This window comes from Phyllobates terribilis, unplaced genomic scaffold, assembly GCF_046119375.1.
Source record: "Phyllobates terribilis strain yellow unplaced genomic scaffold, ASM4611937v1 Scaffold_763__1_contigs__length_703860, whole genome shotgun sequence".
NCBI lineage: Eukaryota > Metazoa > Chordata > Amphibia > Anura > Dendrobatidae > Phyllobates > Phyllobates terribilis.
Window position 1 is genome coordinate 568,226 of NW_027363523.1, and position 19,776 is coordinate 588,001.

The 19,776-nt window shown below is 45.5% G+C and overlaps 15 non-coding genes across 15 annotated transcripts; all 15 read left to right on the forward strand.

Moving 5' to 3' along the window:
* The first annotated feature begins 353 nt into the window (after positions 1–353).
* LOC141238831 (U2 spliceosomal RNA) lies at positions 354–544 on the forward strand. Its single transcript, XR_012304280.1, has one exon. It is a non-coding gene; the product is annotated as a U2 spliceosomal RNA (small nuclear RNA).
* Positions 545–1,660: 1,116 nt separating this feature from the next.
* On the forward strand, positions 1,661–1,851 carry LOC141238832 (U2 spliceosomal RNA). The gene has a single exon (XR_012304281.1). It is a non-coding gene; the product is annotated as a U2 spliceosomal RNA (small nuclear RNA).
* A 1,116-nt stretch (positions 1,852–2,967) lies between these two features.
* Positions 2,968–3,158, forward strand: LOC141238834 (U2 spliceosomal RNA). Its single transcript, XR_012304282.1, has one exon. It is a non-coding gene; the product is annotated as a U2 spliceosomal RNA (small nuclear RNA).
* A 1,121-nt stretch (positions 3,159–4,279) lies between these two features.
* Positions 4,280–4,470, forward strand: LOC141238960 (U2 spliceosomal RNA). The gene has a single exon (XR_012304402.1). It is a non-coding gene; the product is annotated as a U2 spliceosomal RNA (small nuclear RNA).
* Positions 4,471–5,596: 1,126 nt separating this feature from the next.
* LOC141238835 (U2 spliceosomal RNA) lies at positions 5,597–5,787 on the forward strand. The gene has a single exon (XR_012304283.1). It is a non-coding gene; the product is annotated as a U2 spliceosomal RNA (small nuclear RNA).
* Positions 5,788–6,904: 1,117 nt separating this feature from the next.
* Positions 6,905–7,095, forward strand: LOC141238836 (U2 spliceosomal RNA). The gene has a single exon (XR_012304284.1). It is a non-coding gene; the product is annotated as a U2 spliceosomal RNA (small nuclear RNA).
* Positions 7,096–8,213: 1,118 nt separating this feature from the next.
* LOC141238837 (U2 spliceosomal RNA) lies at positions 8,214–8,404 on the forward strand. Its single transcript, XR_012304285.1, has one exon. It is a non-coding gene; the product is annotated as a U2 spliceosomal RNA (small nuclear RNA).
* A 1,115-nt stretch (positions 8,405–9,519) lies between these two features.
* LOC141238997 (U2 spliceosomal RNA) lies at positions 9,520–9,710 on the forward strand. Its single transcript, XR_012304438.1, has one exon. It is a non-coding gene; the product is annotated as a U2 spliceosomal RNA (small nuclear RNA).
* A 1,116-nt stretch (positions 9,711–10,826) lies between these two features.
* On the forward strand, positions 10,827–11,017 carry LOC141238838 (U2 spliceosomal RNA). The gene has a single exon (XR_012304286.1). It is a non-coding gene; the product is annotated as a U2 spliceosomal RNA (small nuclear RNA).
* A 1,118-nt stretch (positions 11,018–12,135) lies between these two features.
* LOC141238947 (U2 spliceosomal RNA) lies at positions 12,136–12,326 on the forward strand. Its single transcript, XR_012304389.1, has one exon. It is a non-coding gene; the product is annotated as a U2 spliceosomal RNA (small nuclear RNA).
* A 1,115-nt stretch (positions 12,327–13,441) lies between these two features.
* Positions 13,442–13,632, forward strand: LOC141238917 (U2 spliceosomal RNA). Its single transcript, XR_012304361.1, has one exon. It is a non-coding gene; the product is annotated as a U2 spliceosomal RNA (small nuclear RNA).
* A 1,115-nt stretch (positions 13,633–14,747) lies between these two features.
* Positions 14,748–14,938, forward strand: LOC141238918 (U2 spliceosomal RNA). Its single transcript, XR_012304362.1, has one exon. It is a non-coding gene; the product is annotated as a U2 spliceosomal RNA (small nuclear RNA).
* A 1,115-nt stretch (positions 14,939–16,053) lies between these two features.
* On the forward strand, positions 16,054–16,244 carry LOC141238839 (U2 spliceosomal RNA). Its single transcript, XR_012304287.1, has one exon. It is a non-coding gene; the product is annotated as a U2 spliceosomal RNA (small nuclear RNA).
* A 1,119-nt stretch (positions 16,245–17,363) lies between these two features.
* LOC141239024 (U2 spliceosomal RNA) lies at positions 17,364–17,554 on the forward strand. The gene has a single exon (XR_012304464.1). It is a non-coding gene; the product is annotated as a U2 spliceosomal RNA (small nuclear RNA).
* Positions 17,555–18,673: 1,119 nt separating this feature from the next.
* LOC141238841 (U2 spliceosomal RNA) lies at positions 18,674–18,864 on the forward strand. The gene has a single exon (XR_012304289.1). It is a non-coding gene; the product is annotated as a U2 spliceosomal RNA (small nuclear RNA).
* Positions 18,865–19,776: the final 912 nt, after the last annotated feature.

Consider the following 19,776-nt stretch of genomic DNA (forward strand, 5'->3'; position numbering starts at 1 on the left):
TGGACAGCCAGCAGCAGCAGCAGCAGCAGGAGAGGTAATTAATCAGCAACCCTCCTGCTAAGGGTAGACAGCTGCTCGTTCCACCCCCCCCCCGCCTTAATTGGTTCTCCTCCCTTCCAACGGTGTTGAGGCGGGTGGGAACAGCCGGGGGTTGAGGGTACTGTGCTAAAAGAGGTGGAGTTATGCAGATCTAAAACGCGTGGATTGCAGCAGCAGCAAGCCGAAAAGTGCAGGCATGTGAGGGATCTAGAGGTTGACAGCATGTCTTCTTAACGGGAGTCCATGTGGCCATCTCCACAAATGGACTTTTCAGAATCCTTGGGTGGCACCGTAGTCGGAAACCAATTCTGGTTATCGCTTCTCGGCCTTTTGGCTAAGATCAAGTGTAGTATCTGTTCTTATCAGTTTAATATCTGATACGTCCCCTATCTGGGGACCATATATTAAATGGATTTTTAGAACAGGGAGATGGAAAAAGAGCTTGCTCTGTCCACTCCACGCATTGACCTGGTATTGCAGTATCTCCAGGACCGGTGCACCCCTTCTTTAATGCAGTTTCTAAAATCAGAAAGAATTGAATTCAATGCTTTTTGTTCATTTGGCTTGTTTGTCGGATTTTGGGATGGACTCTTTGGCTTTGCTTTTCTTCTCCTCATTGGATTTTTCATGTTAAAAGTTGCAGAAGCCAGATGACAAGCTCATTTTGGTTCAACTTCAGCAACTGTGCATTGCATTGCCATGTAATGTAATGCAATGCTATCTATCTAGCTCTCCCTCTATACTTCCTTTTGGATAAACAGACATATTAGGCAAGCATTTTGGAGCTTTCACCTAAATAACTACAGGTGGTGAGATAAGCTGCACAATATAATTGACCTTTCAGTATATTGTTGCACACACACCATCTATTTAGCAAATGCCCTTGTTATCAACAGCAGCCTTTTAAACTCACCTGAGCTAACAGGTATGTGAGCTGGTTACTCTGCTGCGCTTAAAATTTCTTTTTTGGTTTGCTACAATGCCTTTTCTGAAACGTTGTCTCCCTCTGCTGGAACACTGACTTCTTTCATTTAATGCCTGCAGACTATAAAAGAGAAACCAACCCAAAAAGTTTGGTTGATTAGTCTGTGGCATTCTTTTAAACTGTTGCTTATGGCGGTCTCTGTGAGCTTCTCACTGACATTCAGCCATCCAGGTATCCCGCCTGCAGTAGACGGAATGTGGCAATGGAACGCTGGCTGCGCGTGTCATAATAGGCTCTGAGCCTTTATATACCTGCGCACAGCAGCAGCCACCTTCAGTCTGCTGCTGGACAGCCAGCAGCAGCAGCAGCAGGAGAGGTAATTAATCAGCAACCCTCCTGCTAAGGGTAGACAGCTGCTCGTTCCACCCCCCCCCCCGCCTTAATTGGTTCTCCTCCCTTCCAACGGTGTTGAGGCGGGTGGGAACAGCCGGGGGTTGAGGGTACTGTGCTAAAAGAGGTGGAGTTATGCAGATCTAAAACGCGTGGATTGCAGCAGCAGCAAGCCGAAAAGTGCAGGCATGTGAGGGATCTAGAGGTTGACAGCATGTCTTCTTAACGGGAGTCCAGGTGGCCATCTCCACAAATGGACTTTTCAGAATCCTTGGGTGGCACCGTAGTCGGAAACCAATTCTGGTTATCGCTTCTCGGCCTTTTGGCTAAGATCAAGTGTAGTATCTGTTCTTATCAGTTTAATATCTGATACGTCCCCTATCTGGGGACCATATATTAAATGGATTTTTAGAACAGGGAGATGGAAAAAGAGCTTGCTCTGTCCACTCCACGCATTGACCTGGTATTGCAGTATCTCCAGGACCGGTGCACCCCTTCTTTAATGCAGTTTCTAAAATCAGAAAGAATTGAATTCAATGCTTTTTGTTCATTTGGCTTGTTTGTCGGATTTTGGGATGGACTCTTTGGCTTTGCTTTTCTTCTCCTCATTGGATTTTTCATGTTAAAAGTTGCAGAAGCCAGATGACAAGCTCATTTTGGTTCAACTTCAGCAACTGTGCATTGCATTGCCATGTAATGTAATGCAATGCTATCTATCTAGCTCTCCCTCTATACTTCCTTTTGGATAAACAGACATATTAGGCAAGCATTTTGGAGCTTTCACCTAAATAACTACAGGTAGTGAGATAAGCTGCACAATATAATTGACCTTTCAGTATATTGTTGCACACACACCATCTATTTAGCAAATGCCCTTGTTATCAACAGCAGCCTTTTAAACTCACCTGAGCTAACAGGTATGTGAGCTGGTTACTCTGCTGCGCTTAAAATTTCTTTTTTGGTTTGCTACAATGCCTTTTCTGAAACGTTGTCTCCCTCTGCTGGAACACTGACTTCTTTCATTTAATGCCTGCAGACTATAAAAGAGAAACCAACCCAAAAAGTTTGGTTGATTAGTCTGTGGCATTCTTTTAAACTGTTGCTTATGGCGGTCTCTGTGAGCTTCTCAGTGACATTCAGCCATCCAGGTATCCCGCCTGCAGTAGACGGAATGTGGCAATGGAACGCTGGCTGCGCGTGTCATAATAGGCTCTGAGCCTTTATATACCTGCGCACAGCAGCAGCCACCTTCAGTCTGCTGCTGGACAGCCAGCAGCAGCAGCAGCAGGAGAGGTAATTAATCAGCAACCCTCCTGCTAAGGGTAGACAGCTGCTCGTTCCACCCCCCCCCCCGCCTTAATTGGTTCTCCTCCCTTCCAACGGTGTTGAGGCGGGTGGGAACAGCCGGGGGTTGAGGGTACTGTGCTAAAAGAGGTGGAGTTATGCAGATCTAAAACGCGTGGATTGCAGCAGCAGCAAGCCGAAAAGTGCAGGCATGTGAGGGATCTAGAGGTTGACAGCATGTCTTCTTAACGGGAGTCCAGGTGGCCATCTCCACAAATGGACTTTTCAGAATCCTTGGGTGGCACCGTAGTCGGAAACCAATTCTGGTTATCGCTTCTCGGCCTTTTGGCTAAGATCAAGTGTAGTATCTGTTCTTATCAGTTTAATATCTGATACGTCCCCTATCTGGGGACCATATATTAAATGGATTTTTAGAACAGGGAGATGGAAAAAGAGCTTGCTCTGTCCACTCCACGCATTGACCTGGTATTGCAGTATCTCCAGGACCGGTGCACCCCTTCTTTAATGCAGTTTCTAAAATCAGAAAGAATTGAATTCAATGCTTTTTGTTCATTTGGCTTGTTTGTCGGATTTTGGGATGGACTCTTTGGCTTTGCTTTTCTTCTCCTCATTGGATTTTTCATGTTAAAAGTTGCAGAAGCCAGATGACAAGCTCATTTTGGTTCAACTTCAGCAACTGTGCATTGCATTGCCATGTAATGTAATGCAATGCTATCTATCTAGCTCTCCCTCTATACTTCCTTTTGGATAAACAGACATATTAGGCAAGCATTTTGGAGCTTTCACCTAAATAACTACAGGTGGTGAGATAAGCTGCACAATATAATTGACCTTTCAGTATATTGTTGCACACACACCATCTATTTAGCAAATGCCCTTGTTATCAACAGCAGCCTTTTAAACTCACCTGAGCTAACAGGTATGTGAGCTGGTTACTCTGCTGCGCTTAAAATTTCTTTTTTGGTTTGCTACAATGCCTTTTCTGAAACGTTGTCTCCCTCTGCTGGAACACTGACTTCTTTCATTTAATGCCTGCAGACTATAAAAGAGAAACCAACCCAAAAAGTTGGGTTGATTAGTCTGTGGCATTCTTTTAAACTGTTGCTTATGGCGGTCTCTGTGAGCTTCTCAGTGACATTCAGCCATCCAGGTATCCCGCCTGCAGTAGACGGAATGTGGCAATGGAACGCTGGCTGCGCGTGTCATAATAGGCTCTGAGCCTTTATATACCTGCGCACAGCAGCAGCCACCTTCAGTCTGCTGCTGGACAGCCAGCAGCAGCAGCAGCAGGAGAGGTAATTAATCAGCAACCCTCCTGCTAAGGGTAGACAGCTGCTCGTTCCACCCCCCCCCCCCCCCCGCCTTAATTGGTTCTCCTCCCTTCCAACGGTGTTGAGGCGGGTGGGAACAGCCGGGGGTTGAGGGTACTGTGCTAAAAGAGGTGGAGTTATGCAGATCTAAAACGCGTGGATTGCAGCAGCAGCAAGCCGAAAAGTGCAGGCATGTGAGGGATCTAGAGGTTGACAGCATGTCTTCTTAACGGGAGTCCAGGTGGCCATCTCCACAAATGGACTTTTCAGAATCCTTGGGTGGCACCGTAGTCGGAAACCAATTCTGGTTATCGCTTCTCGGCCTTTTGGCTAAGATCAAGTGTAGTATCTGTTCTTATCAGTTTAATATCTGATACGTCCCCTATCTGGGGACCATATATTAAATGGATATTTAGAACAGGGAGATGGAAAAAGAGCTTGCTCTGTCCACTCCACGCATTGACCTGGTATTGCAGTATCTCCAGGACCGGTGCACCCCTTCTTTAATGCAGTTTCTAAAATCAGAAAGAATTGAATTCAATGCTTTTTGTTCATTTGGCTTGTTTGTCGGATTTTGGGATGGACTCTTTGGCTTTGCTTTTCTTCTCCTCATTGGATTTTTCATGTTAAAAGTTGCAGAAGCCAGATGACAAGCTCATTTTGGTTCAACTTCAGCAACTGTGCATTGCATTGCCATGTAATGTAATGCAATGCTATCTATCTAGCTCTCCCTCTATACTTCCTTTTGGATAAACAGACATATTAGGCAAGCATTTTGGAGCTTTCACCTAAATAACTACAGGTGGTGAGATAAGCTGCACAATATAATTGACCTTTCAGTATATTGTTGCACACACACCATCTATTTAGCAAATGCCCTTGTTATCAACAGCAGCCTTTTAAACTCACCTGAGCTAACAGGTATGTGAGCTGGTTACTCTGCTGCGCTTAAAATTTCTTTTTGGTTTGCTACAATGCCTTTTCTGAAACGTTGTCTCCCTCTGCTGGAACACTGACTTCTTTCATTTAATGCCTGCAGACTATAAAAGAGAAACCAACCCAAAAAGTTTGGTTGATTAGTCTGTGGCATTCTTTTAAACTGTTGCTTATGGCGGTCTCTGTGAGCTTCTCAGTGACATTCAGCCATCCAGGTATCCCGCCTGCAGTAGACGGAATGTGGCAATGGAACGCTGGCTGCGCGTCTCATAATAGGCTCTGAGCCTTTATATACCTGCGCACAGCAGCAGCCACCTTCAGTCTGCTGCTGGACAGCCAGCAGCAGCAGCAGGAGAGGTAATTAATCAGCAACCCTCCTCCCTCCTGCTAAGGGTAGACAGCTGCTCGTTCCAACCCCCCCCCCCCCCCCCGCCTTAATTGGTTCTCCTCCCTTCCAACGGTGTTGAGGCGGGTGGGAACAGCTGGGGGTTGAGGGTACTGTGCTAAAAGAGGTGGAGTTATGCAGATCTAAAACGCGTGGATTGCAGCAGCAGCAAGCCGAAAAGTGCAGGCATGTGAGGAATCTAGAGGTTGACAGCATGTCTTCTTAACGGGAGTCCAGGTGGCCATCTCCACAAATGGACTTTTCAGAATCCTTGGGTGGCACCGTAGTCGGAAACCAATTCTGGTTATCGCTTCTCGGCCTTTTGGCTAAGATCAAGTGTAGTATCTGTTCTTATCAGTTTAATATCTGATACGTCCCCTATCTGGGGACCATATATTAAATGGATTTTTAGAACAGGGAGATGGAAAAAGAGCTTGCTCTGTCCACTCCACGCATTGACCTGGTATTGCAGTATCTCCAGGACCGGTGCACCCCTTCTTTAATGCAGTTTCTAAAATCAGAAAGAATTGAATTCAATGCTTTTTGTTCATTTGGCTTGTTTGTCGGATTTTGGGATGGACTCTTTGGCTTTGCTTTTCTTCTCCTCATTGGATTTTTCATGTTAAAAGTTGCAGAAGCCAGATGACAAGCTCATTTTGGTTCAACTTCAGCAACTGTGCATTGCATTGCCATGTAATGTAATGCAATGCTATCTATCTAGCTCTCCCTCTATACTTCCTTTTGGATAAACAGACATATTAGGCAAGCATTTTGGAGCTTTCACCTAAATAACTACAGGTGGTGAGATAAGCTGCACAATATAATTGACCTTTCAGTATATTGTTGCACACACACCATCTATTTAGCAAATGCCCTTGTTATCAACAGCAGCCTTTTAAACTCACCTGAGCTAACAGGTATGTGAGCTGGTTACTCTGCTGCGCTTAAAATTTCTTTTTTGGTTTGCTACAATGCCTTTTCTGAAACGTTGTCTCCCTCTGCTGGAACACTGACTTCTTTCATTTAATGCCTGCAGACTATAAAAGAGAAACCAACCCAAAAAGTTTGGTTGATTAGTCTGTGGCATTCTTTTAAACTGTTGCTTATGGCGGTCTCTGTGAGCTTCTCAGTGACATTCAGCCATCCAGGTATCCCGCCTGCAGTAGACGGAATGTGGCAATGGAACGCTGGCTGCGCGTGTCATAATAGGCTCTGAGCCTTTATATACCTGCGCACAGCAGCAGCCACCTTCAGTCTGCTGCTGGACAGCCAGCAGCAGCAGCAGCAGGAGAGGTAATTAATCAGCAACCCTCCTGCTAAGGGTAGACAGCTGCTCGTTCCACCCCCCCCCCCCGCCTTAATTGGTTCTCCTCCCTTCCAATGGTGTTGAGGCGGGTGGGAACAGCCGGGGGTTGAGGGTACTGTGCTAAAAGAGGTGGAGTTATGCAGATCTAAAACGCGTGGATTGCAGCAGCAGCAAGCCGAAAAGTGCAGGCATGTGAGGGATCTAGAGGTTGACAGCATGTCTTCTTAACGGGAGTCCAGGTGGCCATCTCCACAAATGGACTTTTCAGAATCCTTGGGTGGCACCGTAGTCGGAAACCAATTCTGGTTATCGCTTCTCGGCCTTTTGGCTAAGATCAAGTGTAGTATCTGTTCTTATCAGTTTAATATCTGATACGTCCCCTATCTGGGGACCATATATTAAATGGATTTTTAGAACAGGGAGATGGAAAAAGAGCTTGCTCTGTCCACTCCACGCATTGACCTGGTATTGCAGTATCTCCAGGACCGGTGCACCCCTTCTTTAATGCAGTTTCTAAAATCAGAAAGAATTGAATTCAATGCTTTTTGTTCATTTGGCTTGTTTGTCGGATTTTGGGATGGACTCTTTGGCTTTGCTTTTCTTCTCCTCATTGGATTTTTCATGTTAAAAGTTGCAGAAGCCAGATGACAAGCTCATTTTGGTTCAACTTCAGCAACTGTGCATTGCATTGCCATGTAATGTAATGCAATGCTATCTATCTAGCTCTCCCTCTATACTTCCTTTTGGATAAACAGACATATTAGGCAAGCATTTTGGAGCTTTCACCTAAATAACTACAGGTGGTGAGATAAGCTGCACAATATAATTGACCTTTCAGTATATTGTTGCACACACACCATCTATTTAGCAAATGCCCTTGTTATCAACAGCAGCCTTTTAAACTCACCTGAGCTAACAGGTATGTGAGCTGGTTACTCTGCTGCGCTTAAAATTTCTTTTTTGGTTTGCTACAATGCCTTTTCTGAAACGTTGTCTCCCTCTGCTGGAACACTGACTTCTTTCATTTAATGCCTGCAGACTATAAAAGAGAAACCAACCCAAAAAGTTTGGTTGATTAGTCTGTGGCATTCTTTTAAACTGTTGCTTATGGCGGTCTCTGTGAGCTTCTCAGTGACATTCAGCCATCCAGGTATCCCGCCTGCAGTAGACGGAATGTGGCAATGGAACGCTGGCTGCGCGTGTCATAATAGGCTCTGAGCCTTTATATAACTGCTCACAGCAGCAGCCACCTTCAGTCTGCTGCTGGACAGCCAGCAGCAGCAGCAGCAGGAGAGGTAATTAATCAGCAACCCTCCTGCTAAGGGTAGACAGCTGCTCGTTCCATCCCCCCCCCCCCGCCTTAATTGGTTCTCCTCCCTTCCAACGGTGTTGAGGCGGGTGGGAACAGCCGGGGGTTGAGGGTACTGTGCTAAAAGAGGTGGAGTTATGCAGATCTAAAACGCGTGGATTGCAGCAGCAGCAAGCCGAAAAGTGCAGGCATGTGAGGGATCTAGAGGTTGACAGCATGTCTTCTTAACGGGAGTCCAGGTGGCCATCTCCACAAATGGACTTTTCAGAATCCTTGGGTGGCACCGTAGTCGGAAACCAATTCTGGTTATCGCTTCTCGGCCTTTTGGCTAAGATCAAGTGTAGTATCTGTTCTTATCAGTTTAATATCTGATACGTCCCCTATCTGGGGACCATATATTAAATGGATTTTTAGAACAGGGAGATGGAAAAAGAGCTTGCTCTGTCCACTCCACGCATTGACCTGGTATTGCAGTATCTCCAGGACCGGTGCACCCCTTCTTTAATGCAGTTTCTAAAATCAGAAAGAATTGAATTCAATGCTTTTTGTTCATTTGGCTTGTTTGTCGGATTTTGGGATGGACTCTTTGGCTTTGCTTTTCTTCTCCTCATTGGATTTTTCATGTTAAAAGTTGCAGAAGCCAGATGACAAGCTCATTTTGGTTCAACTTCAGCAACTGTGCATTGCATTGCCATGTAATGTAATGCAATGCTATCTATCTAGCTCTCCCTCTATACTTCCTTTTGGATAAACAGACATATTAGGCAAGCATTTTGGAGCTTTCACCTAAATAACTACAGGTGGTGAGATAAGCTGCACAATATAATTGACCTTTCAGTATATTGTTGCACACACACCATCTATTTAGCAAATGCCCTTGTTATCAACAGCAGCCTTTTAAACTCACCTGAGCTAACAGGTATGTGAGCTGGTTACTCTGCTGCGCTTAAAATTTCTTTTTTGGTTTGCTACAATGCCTTTTCTGAAACGTTGTCTCCCTCTGCTGGAACACTGACTTCTTTCATTTAATGCCTGCAGACTATAAAAGAGAAACCAACCCAAAAAGTTTGGTTGATTAGTCTGTGGCATTCTTTTAAACTGTTGCTTATGGCGGTCTCTGTGAGCTTCTCAGTGACATTCAGCCATCCAGGTATCCCGCCTGCAGTAGACGGAATGTGGCAATGGAACGCTGGCTGCGCGTGTCATAATAGGCTCTGAGCCTTTATATACCTGCGCACAGCAGCAGCCACCTTCAGTCTGCTGCTGGACAGCCAGCAGCAGCAGCAGCAGGAGAGGTAATTAATCAGCAACCCTCCTGCTAAGGGTAGACAGCTGCTCGTTCCACCCCCCCCCCGCCTTAATTGGTTCTCCTCCCTTCCAACGGTGTTGAGGCGGGTGGGAACAGCCGGGGGTTGAGGGTACTGTGCTAAAAGAGGTGGAGTTATGCAGATCTAAAACGCGTGGATTGCAGCAGCAGCAAGCCGAAAAGTGCAGGCATGTGAGGGATCTAGAGGTTGACAGCATGTCTTCTTAACGGGAGTCCAGGTGGCCATCTCCACAAATGGACTTTTCAGAATCCTTGGGTGGCACCGTAGTCGGAAACCAATTCTGGTTATCGCTTCTCGGCCTTTTGGCTAAGATCAAGTGTAGTATCTGTTCTTACCAGTTTAATATCTGATACGTCCCCTATCTGGGGACCATATATTAAATGGATTTTTAGAACAGGGAGATGGAAAAAGAGCTTGCTCTGTCCACTCCACGCATTGACCTGGTATTGCAGTATCTCCAGGACCGGTGCACCCCTTCTTTAATGCAGTTTCTAAAATCAGAAAGAATTGAATTCAATGCTTTTTGTTCATTTGGCTTGTTTGTCGGATTTTGGGATGGACTCTTTGGCTTTGCTTTTCTTCTCCTCATTGGATTTTTCATGTTAAAAGTTGCAGAAGCCAGATGACAAGCTCATTTTGGTTCAACTTCAGCAACTGTGCATTGCATTGCCATGTAATGTAATGCAATGCTATCTATCTAGCTCTCCCTCTATACTTCCTTTTGGATAAACAGACATATTAGGCAAGCATTTTGGAGCTTTCACCTAAATAACTACAGGTGGTGAGATAAGCTGCACAATATAATTGACCTTTCAGTATATTGTTGCACACACACCATCTATTTAGCAAATGCCCTTGTTATCAACAGCAGCCTTTTAAACTCACCTGAGCTAACAGGTATGTGAGCTGGTTACTCTGCTGCGCTTAAAATTTCTTTTTTGGTTTGCTACAATGCCTTTTCTGAAACGTTGTCTCCCTCTGCTGGAACACTGACTTCTTTCATTTAATGCCTGCAGACTATAAAAGAGAAACCAACCCAAAAAGTTTGGTTGATTAGTCTGTGGCATTCTTTTAAACTGTTGCTTATGGCGGTCTCTGTGAGCTTCTCAGTGACATTCAGCCATCCAGGTATCCCGCCTGCAGTAGACGGAATGTGGCAATGGAACGCTGGCTGCGCGTGTCATAATAGGCTCTGAGCCTTTATATACCTGCGCACAGCAGCAGCCACCTTCAGTCTGCTGCTGGACAGCCAGCAGCAGCAGCAGCAGGAGAGGTAATTAATCAGCAACCCTCCTGCTAAGGGTAGACAGCTGCTCGTTCCACCCCCCCCCCCGCCTTAATTGGTTCTCCTCCCTTCCAACGGTGTTGAGGCGGGTGGGAACAGCCGGGGGTTGAGGGTACTGTGCTAAAAGAGGTGGAGTTATGCAGATCTAAAACGCGTGGATTGCAGCAGCAGCAAGCCGAAAAGTGCAGGCATGTGAGGGATCTAGAGGTTGACAGCATGTCTTCTTAACGGGAGTCCAGGTGGCCATCTCCACAAATGGACTTTTCAGAATCCTTGGGTGGCACCGTAGTCGGAAACCAATTCTGGTTATCGCTTCTCGGCCTTTTGGCTAAGATCAAGTGTAGTATCTGTTCTTATCAGTTTAATATCTGATACGTCCCCTATCTGGGGACCATATATTAAATGGATTTTTAGAACAGGGAGATGGAAAAAGAGCTTGCTCTGTCCACTCCACGCATTGACCTGGTATTGCAGTATCTCCAGGACCGGTGCACCCCTTCTTTAATGCAGTTTCTAAAATCAGAAAGAATTGAATTCAATGCTTTTTGTTCATTTGGCTTGTTTGTCGGATTTTGGGATGGACTCTTTGGCTTTGCTTTTCTTCTCCTCATTGGATTTTTCATGTTAAAAGTTGCAGAAGCCAGATGACAAGCTCATTTTGGTTCAACTTCAGCAACTGTGCATTGCATTGCCATGTAATGTAATGCAATGCTATCTATCTAGCTCTCCCTCTATACTTCCTTTTGGATAAACAGACATATTAGGCAAGCATTTTGGAGCTTTCACCTAAATAACTACAGGTGGTGAGATAAGCTGCACAATATAATTGACCTTTCAGTATATTGTTGCACACACACCATCTATTTAGCAAATGCCCTTGTTATCAACAGCAGCCTTTTAAACTCACCTGAGCTAACAGGTATGTGAGCTGGTTACTCTGCTGCGCTTAAAATTTCTTTTTTGGTTTGCTACAATGCCTTTTCTGAAACGTTGTCTCCCTCTGCTGGAACACTGACTTCTTTCATTTAATGCCTGCAGACTATAAAAGAGAAACCAACCCAAAAAGTTTGGTTGATTAGTCTGTGGCATTCTTTTAAACTGTTGCTTATGGCGGTCTCTGTGAGCTTCTCAGTGACATTCAGCCATCCAGGTATCCCGCCTGCAGTAGACGGAATGTGGCAATGGAACGCTGGCTGCGCGTGTCATAATAGGCTCTGAGCCTTTATATACCTGCTCACAGCAGCAGCCACCTTCAGTCTGCTGCTGGACAGCCAGCAGCAGCAGCAGCAGGAGAGGTAATTAATCAGCAACCCTCCTGCTAAGGGTAGACAGCTGCTCGTTCCACCCCCCCCTCCCCGCCTTAATTGGTTCTCCTCCCTTCCAACGGTGTTGAGGCGGGTGGGAACAGCCGGGGGTTGAGGGTACTGTGCTAAAAGAGGTGGAGTTATGCAGATCTAAAACGCGTGGATTGCAGCAGCAGCAAGCCGAAAAGTGCAGGCATGTGAGGGATCTAGAGGTTGACAGCATGTCTTCTTAACGGGAGTCCAGGTGGCCATCTCCACAAATGGACTTTTCAGAATCCTTGGGTGGCACCGTAGTCGGAAACCAATTCTGGTTATCGCTTCTCGGCCTTTTGGCTAAGATCAAGTGTAGTATCTGTTCTTATCAGTTTAATATCTGATACGTCCCCTATCTGGGGACCATATATTAAATGGATTTTTAGAACAGGGAGATGGAAAAAGAGCTTGCTCTGTCCACTCCACGCATTGACCTGGTATTGCAGTATCTCCAGGACCGGTGTACCCCTTCTTTAATGCAGTTTCTAAAATCAGAAAGAATTGAATTCAATGCTTTTTGTTCATTTGGCTTGTTTGTCGGATTTTGGGATGGACTCTTTGGCTTTGCTTTTCTTCTCCTCATTGGATTTTTCATGTTAAAAGTTGCAGAAGCCAGATGACAAGCTCATTTTGGTTCAACTTCAGCAACTGTGCATTGCATTGCCATTCAATGTAATGCAATGCTATCTATCTAGCTCTCCCTCTATACTTCCTTTTGGATAAACAGACATATTAGGCAAGCATTTTGGAGCTTTCACCTAAATAACTACAGGTGGTGAGATAAGCTGCACAATATAATTGACCTTTCAGTATATTGTTGCACACACACCATCTATTTAGCAAATGCCCTTGTTATCAACAGCAGCCTTTTAAACTCACCTGAGCTAACAGGTATGTGAGCTGGTTACTCTGCTGCGCTTAAAATTTCTTTTTTGGTTTGCTACAATGCCTTTTCTGAAACGTTGTCTCCCTCTGCTGGAACACTGACTTCTTTCATTTAATGCCTGCAGACTATAAAAGAGAAACCAACCCAAAAAGTTTGGTTGATTAGTCTGTGGCATTCTTTTAAACTGTTGCTTATGGCGGTCTCTGTGAGCTTCTCAGTGACATTCAGCCATCCAGGTATCCCGCCTGCAGTAGACGGAATGTGGCAATGGAACGCTGGCTGCGCGTGTCATAATAGGCTCTGAGCCTTTATATACCTGTGCACAGCAGCAGCCACCTTCAGTCTGCTGCTGGACAGCCAGCAGCAGCAGCAGCAGGAGAGGTAATTAATCAGCAACCCTCCTGCTAAGGGTAGACAGCTGCTCGTTCCACCCCCCCCCCGCCTTAATTGGTTCTCCTCCCTTCCAACGGTGTTGAGGCGGGTGGGAACAGCCGGGGGTTGAGGGTACTGTGCTAAAAGAGGTGGAGTTATGCAGATCTAAAACGCGTGGATTGCAGCAGCAGCAAGCCGAAAAGTGCAGGCATGTGAGGGATCTAGAGGTTGACAGCATGTCTTCTTAACGGGAGTCCAGGTGGCCATCTCCACAAATGGACTTTTCAGAATCCTTGGGTGGCACCGTAGTCGGAAACCAATTCTGGTTATCGCTTCTCGGCCTTTTGGCTAAGATCAAGTGTAGTATCTGTTCTTATCAGTTTAATATCTGATACGTCCCCTATGTGGGGACCATATATTAAATGGATTTTTAGAACAGGGAGATGGAAAAAGAGCTTGCTCTGTCCACTCCACGCATTGACCTGGTATTGCAGTATCTCCAGGACCGGTGCACCCCTTCTTTAATGCAGTTTCTAAAATCAGAAAGAATTGAATTCAATGCTTTTTGTTCATTTGGCTTGTTTGTCGGATTTTGGGATGGACTCTTTGGCTTTGCTTTTCTTCTCCTCATTGGATTTTTCATGTTAAAAGTTGCAGAAGCCAGATGACAAGCTCATTTTGGTTCAACTTCAGCAACTGTGCATTGCATTGCCATGTAATGTAATGCAATGCTATCTATCTAGCTCTCCCTCTATACTTCCTTTTGGATAAACAGACATATTAGGCAAGCATTTTGGAGCTTTCACCTAAATAACTACAGGTGGTGAGATAAGCTGCACAATATAATTGACCTTTCAGTATATTGTTGCACACACACCATCTATTTAGCAAATGCCCTTGTTATCAACAGCAGCCTTTTAAACTCACCTGAGCTAACAGGTATGTGAGCTGGTTACTCTGCTGCGCTTAAAATTTCTTTTTTGGTTTGCTACAATGCCTTTTCTGAAACGTTGTCTCCCTCTGCTGGAACACTGACTTCTTTCATTTAATGCCTGCAGACTATAAAAGAGAAACCAACCCAAAAAGTTTGGTTGATTAGTCTGTGGCATTCTTTTAAACTGTTGCTTATGGCGGTCTCTGTGAGCTTCTCAGTGACATTCAGCCATCCAGGTATCCCGCCTGCAGTAGACGGAATGTGGCAATGGAACGCTGGCTGCGCGTGTCATAATAGGCTCTGAGCCTTTATATACCTGTGCACAGCAGCAGCCACCTTCAGTCTGCTGCTGGACAGCCAGCAGCAGCAGCAGCAGGAGAGGTAATTAATCAGCAACCCTCCTGCTAAGGGTAGACAGCTGCTCGTTCCACCCCCCCCCCGCCTTAATTGGTTCTCCTCCCTTCCAACGGTGTTGAGGCGGGTGGGAACAGCCGGGGGTTGAGGGTACTGTGCTAAAAGAGGTGGAGTTATGCAGATCTAAAACGCGTGGATTGCAGCAGCAGCAAGCCGAAAAGTGCAGGCATGTGAGGGATCTAGAGGTTGACAGCATGTCTTCTTAACGGGAGTCCAGGTGGCCATCTCCACAAATGGACTTTTCAGAATCCTTGGGTGGCACCGTAGTCGGAAACCAATTCTGGTTATCGCTTCTCGGCCTTTTGGCTAAGATCAAGTGTAGTATCTGTTCTTATCAGTTTAATATCTGATACGTCCCCTATGTGGGGACCATATATTAAATGGATTTTTAGAACAGGGAGATGGAAAAAGAGCTTGCTCTGTCCACTCCACGCATTGACCTGGTATTGCAGTATCTCCAGGACCGGTGCACCCCTTCTTTAATGCAGTTTCTAAAATCAGAAAGAATTGAATTCAATGCTTTTTGTTCATTTGGCTTGTTTGTCGGATTTTGGGATGGACTCTTTGGCTTTGCTTTTCTTCTCCTCATTGGATTTTTCATGTTAAAAGTTGCAGAAGCCAGATGACAAGCTCATTTTGGTTCAACTTCAGCAACTGTGCATTGCATTGCCATGTAATGTAATGCAATGCTATCTATCTAGCTCTCCCTCTATACTTCCTTTTGGATAAACAGACATATTAGGCAAGCATTTTGGAGCTTTCACCTAAATAACTACAGGTGGTGAGATAAGCTGCACAATATAATTGACCTTTCAGTATATTGTTGCACACACACCATCTATTTAGCAAATGCCCTTGTTATCAACAGCAGCCTTTTAAACTCACCTGAGCTAACAGGTATGTGAGCTGGTTACTCTGCTGCGCTTAAAATTTCTTTTTTGGTTTGCTACAATGCCTTTTCTGAAACGTTGTCTCCCTCTGCTGGAACACTGACTTCTTTCATTTAATGCCTGCAGACTATAAAAGAGAAACCAACCCAAAAAGTTTGGTTGATTAGTCTGTGGCATTCTTTTAAACTGTTGCTTATGGCGGTCTCTGTGAGCTTCTCAGTGACATTCAGCCATCCAGGTATCCCGCCTGCAGTAGACGGAATGTGGCAATGGAACGCTGGCTGCGCGTGTCATAATAGGCTCTGAGCCTTTATATACCTGCGCACAGCAGCAGCCACCTTCAGTCTGCTGCTGGACAGCCAGCAGCAGCAGCAGCAGGAGAGGTAATTAATCAGCAACCCTCCTGCTAAGGGTAGACAGCTGCTCGTTCCACCCACCCCCCGCCTTAATTGGTTCTCCTCCCTTCCAACGGTGTTGAGGCGGGTGGGAACAGCCGGGGGTTGAGGGTACTGTGCTAAAAGAGGTGGAGTTATGCAGATCTAAAACGCGTGGATTGCAGCAGCAGCAAGCCGAAAAGTGCAGGCATGTGAGGGATCTAGAGGTTGACAGCATGTCTTCTTAACGGGAGTCCAGGTGGCCATCTCCACAAATGGACTTTTCAGAATCCTTGGGTGGCACCGTAGTCGGAAACCAATTCTGGTTATCGCTTCTCGGCCTTTTGGCTAAGATCAAGTGTAGTATCTGTTCTTATCAGTTTAATATCTGATACGTCCCCTATCTGGGGACCATATATTAAATGGATTTTTAGAACAGGGAGATGGAAAAAGAGCTTGCTCTGTCCACTCCACGCATTGACCTGGTATTGCAGTATCTCCAGGACCGGTGCACCCCTTCTTTAATGCAGTTTCTAAAATCAGAAAGAATTGAATTCAATGCTTTTTGTTCATTTGGCTTGTTTGTCGGATTTTGGGATGGACTCTTTGGCTTTGCTTTTCTTCTCCTCATTGGATTTTTCATGTTAAAAGTTGCAGAAGCCAGATGACAAGCTCATTTTGGTTCAACTTCAGCAACTGTGCATTGCATTGCCATGTAATGTAATGCAATGCTATCTATCTAGCTCTCCCTCTATACTTCCTTTTGGATAAACAGACATATTAGGCAAGCATTTTGGAGCTTTCACCTAAATAACTACAGGTGGTGAGATAAGCTGCACAATATAATTGACCTTTCAGTATATTGTTGCACACACACCATCTATTTAGCAAATGCCCTTGTTATCAACAGCAGCCTTTTAAACTCACCTGAGCTAACAGGTATGTGAGCTGGTTACTCTGCTGCGCTTAAAATTTCTTTTTTGGTTTGCTACAATGCCTTTTCTGAAACGTTGTCTCCCTCTGCTGGAACACTGACTTCTTTCATTTAATGCCTGCAGACTATAAAAGAGAAACCAACCCAAAAAGTTTGGTTGATTAGTCTGTGGCATTCTTTTAAACTGTTGCTTATGGCGGTCTCTGTGAGCTTCTCAGTGACATTCAGCCATCCAGGTATCCCGCCTGCAGTAGACGGAATGTGGCAATGGAACGCTGGCTGCGCGTGTCATAATAGGCTCTGAGCCTTTATATACCTGCGCACAGCAGCAGCCACCTTCAGTCTGCTGCTGGACAGCCAGCAGCAGCAGCAGCAGGAGAGGTAATTAATCAGCAACCCTCCTGCTAAGGGTAGACAGCTGCTCGTTCCACCCCCCCCCCCCCCGCCTTAATTGGTTCTCCTCCCTTCCAACGGTGTTGAGGCGGGTGGGAACAGCCGGGGGTTGAGGGTACTGTGCTAAAAGAGGTGGAGTTATGCAGATCTAAAACGCGTGGATTGCAGCAGCAGCAAGCCGAAAAGTGCAGGCATGTGAGGGATCTAGAGGTTGACAGCATGTCTTCTTAACGGGAGTCCAGGTGGCCATCTCCACAAATGCACTTTTCAGAATCATTGGGTGGCACCGTAGTCGGAAACCAATTCTGGTTATCGCTTCTCGGCCTTTTGGCTAAGATCAAGTGTAGTATCTGTTCTTATCAGTTTAATATCTGATACGTCCCCTATCTGGGGACCATATATTAAATGGATTTTTAGAACAGGGAGATGGGAAAAAAGGTTGCTCTGTCCACTCCACGCATTGACCTGGTATTGCAGTATCTCCAGGACCGGTGCACCCCTTCTTTAATGCAGTTTCTAAAATCAGAAAGAATTGAATTCAATGCTTTTTGTTCATTTGGCTTGTTTGTCGGATTTTGGGATGGACTCTTTGGCTTTGCTTTTCTTCTCCTCATTGGATTTTTCATGTTAAAAGTTGCAGAAGCCAGATGACAAGCTCATTTTGGTTCAACTTCAGCAACTGTGCATTGCATTGCCATGTAATGTAATGCAATGCTATCTATCTAGCTCTCCCTCTATACTTCCTTTTGGATAAACAGACATATTAGGCAAGCATTTTGGAGCTTTCACCTAAATAACTACAGGTGGTGAGATAAGCTGCACAATATAATTGACCTTTCAGTATATTGTTGCACACACACCATCTATTTAGCAAATGCCCTTGTTATCAACAGCAGCCTTTTAAACTCACCTGAGCTAACAGGTATGTGAGCTGGTTACTCTGCTGCGCTTAAAATTTCTTTTTTGGTTTGCTACAATGCCTTTTCTGAAACGTTGTCTCCCTCTGCTGGAACACTGACTTCTTTCATTTAATGCCTGCAGACTATAAAAGAGAAACCAACCCAAAAAGTTTGGTTGATTAGTCTGTGGCATTCTTTTAAACTGTTGCTTATGGCGGTCTCTGTGAGCTTCTCAGTGACATTCAGCCATCCAGGTATCCCGCCTGCAGTAGACGGAATGTGGCAATGGAACGCTGGCTGCGCGTGTCATAATAGGCTCTGAGCCTTTATATACCTGCGCACAGCAGCAGCCACCTTCAGTCTGCTGCTGGACAGCCAGCAGCAGCAGCAGCAGGAGAGGTAATTAATCAGCAACCCTCCTGCTAAGGGTAGACAGCTGCTCGTTCCACCCCCACCCCCCCCGCCTTAATTGGTTCTCCTCCCTTCCAACGGTGTTGAGGCGGGTGGGAACAGCCGGGGGTTGAGGGTACTGTGCTAAAAGAGGTGGAGTTATGCAGATCTAAAACGCGTGGATTGCAGCAGCAGCAAGCCGAAAAGTGCAGGCATGTGAGGGATCTAGAGGTTGACAGCATGTCTTCTTAACGGGAGTCCAGGTGGCCATCTCCACAAATGGACTTTTCAGAATCCTTGGGTGGCACCGTAGTCGGAAACCAATTCTGGTTATCGCTTCTCGGCCTTTTGGCTAAGATCAAGTGTAGTATCTGTTCTTATCAGTTTAATATCTGATACGTCCCCTATCTGGGGACCATATATTAAATGGATTTTTAGAACAGGGAGATGGAAAAAGAGCTTGCTCTGTCCACTCCACGCATTGACCTGGTATTGCAGTATCTCCAGGACCGGTGCACCCCTTCTTTAATGCAGTTTCTAAAATCAGAAAGAATTGAATTCAATGCTTTTTGTTCATTTGGCTTGTTTGTCGGATTTTGGGATGGACTCTTTGGCTTTGCTTTTCTTCTCCTCATTGGATTTTTCATGTTAAAAGTTGCAGAAGCCAGATGACAAGCTCATTTTGGTTCAACTTCAGCAACTGTGCATTGCATTGCCATGTAATGTAATGCAATGCTATCTATCTAGCTCTCCCTCTATACTTCCTTTTGGATAAACAGACATATTAGGCAAGCATTTTGGAGCTTTCACCTAAATAACTACAGGTGGTGAGATAAGCTGCACAATATAATTGACCTTTCAGTATATTGTTGCACACACACCATCTATTTAGCAAATGCCCTTGTTATCAACAGCAGCCTTTTAAACTCACCTGAGCTAACAGGTATGTGAGCTGGTTACTCTGCTGCGCTTAAAATTTCTTTTTTGGTTTGCTACAATGCCTTTTCTGAAACGTTGTCTCCCTCTGCTGGAACACTGACTTCTTTCATTTAATGCCTGCAGACTATAAAAGAGAAACCAACCCAAAAAGTTTGGTTGATTAGTCTGTGGCATTCTTTTAAACTGTTGCTTATGGCGGTCTCTGTGAGCTTCTCAGTGACATTCAGCCATCCAGGTATCCCGCCTGCAGTAGACGGAATGTGGCAATGGAACGCTGGCTGCGCGTGTCATAATAGGCTCTGAGCCTTTATATACCTGCGCACAGCAGCAGCCACCTTCAGTCTGCTGCTGGACAGCCAGCAGCAGCAGCAGCAGGAGAGGTAATTAATCAGCAACCCTCCTGCTAAGGGTAGACAGCTGCTCGTTCCACCCCCCCCCCGCCTTAATTGGTTCTCCTCCCTTCCAACGGTGTTGAGGCGGGTGGGAACAGCCGGGG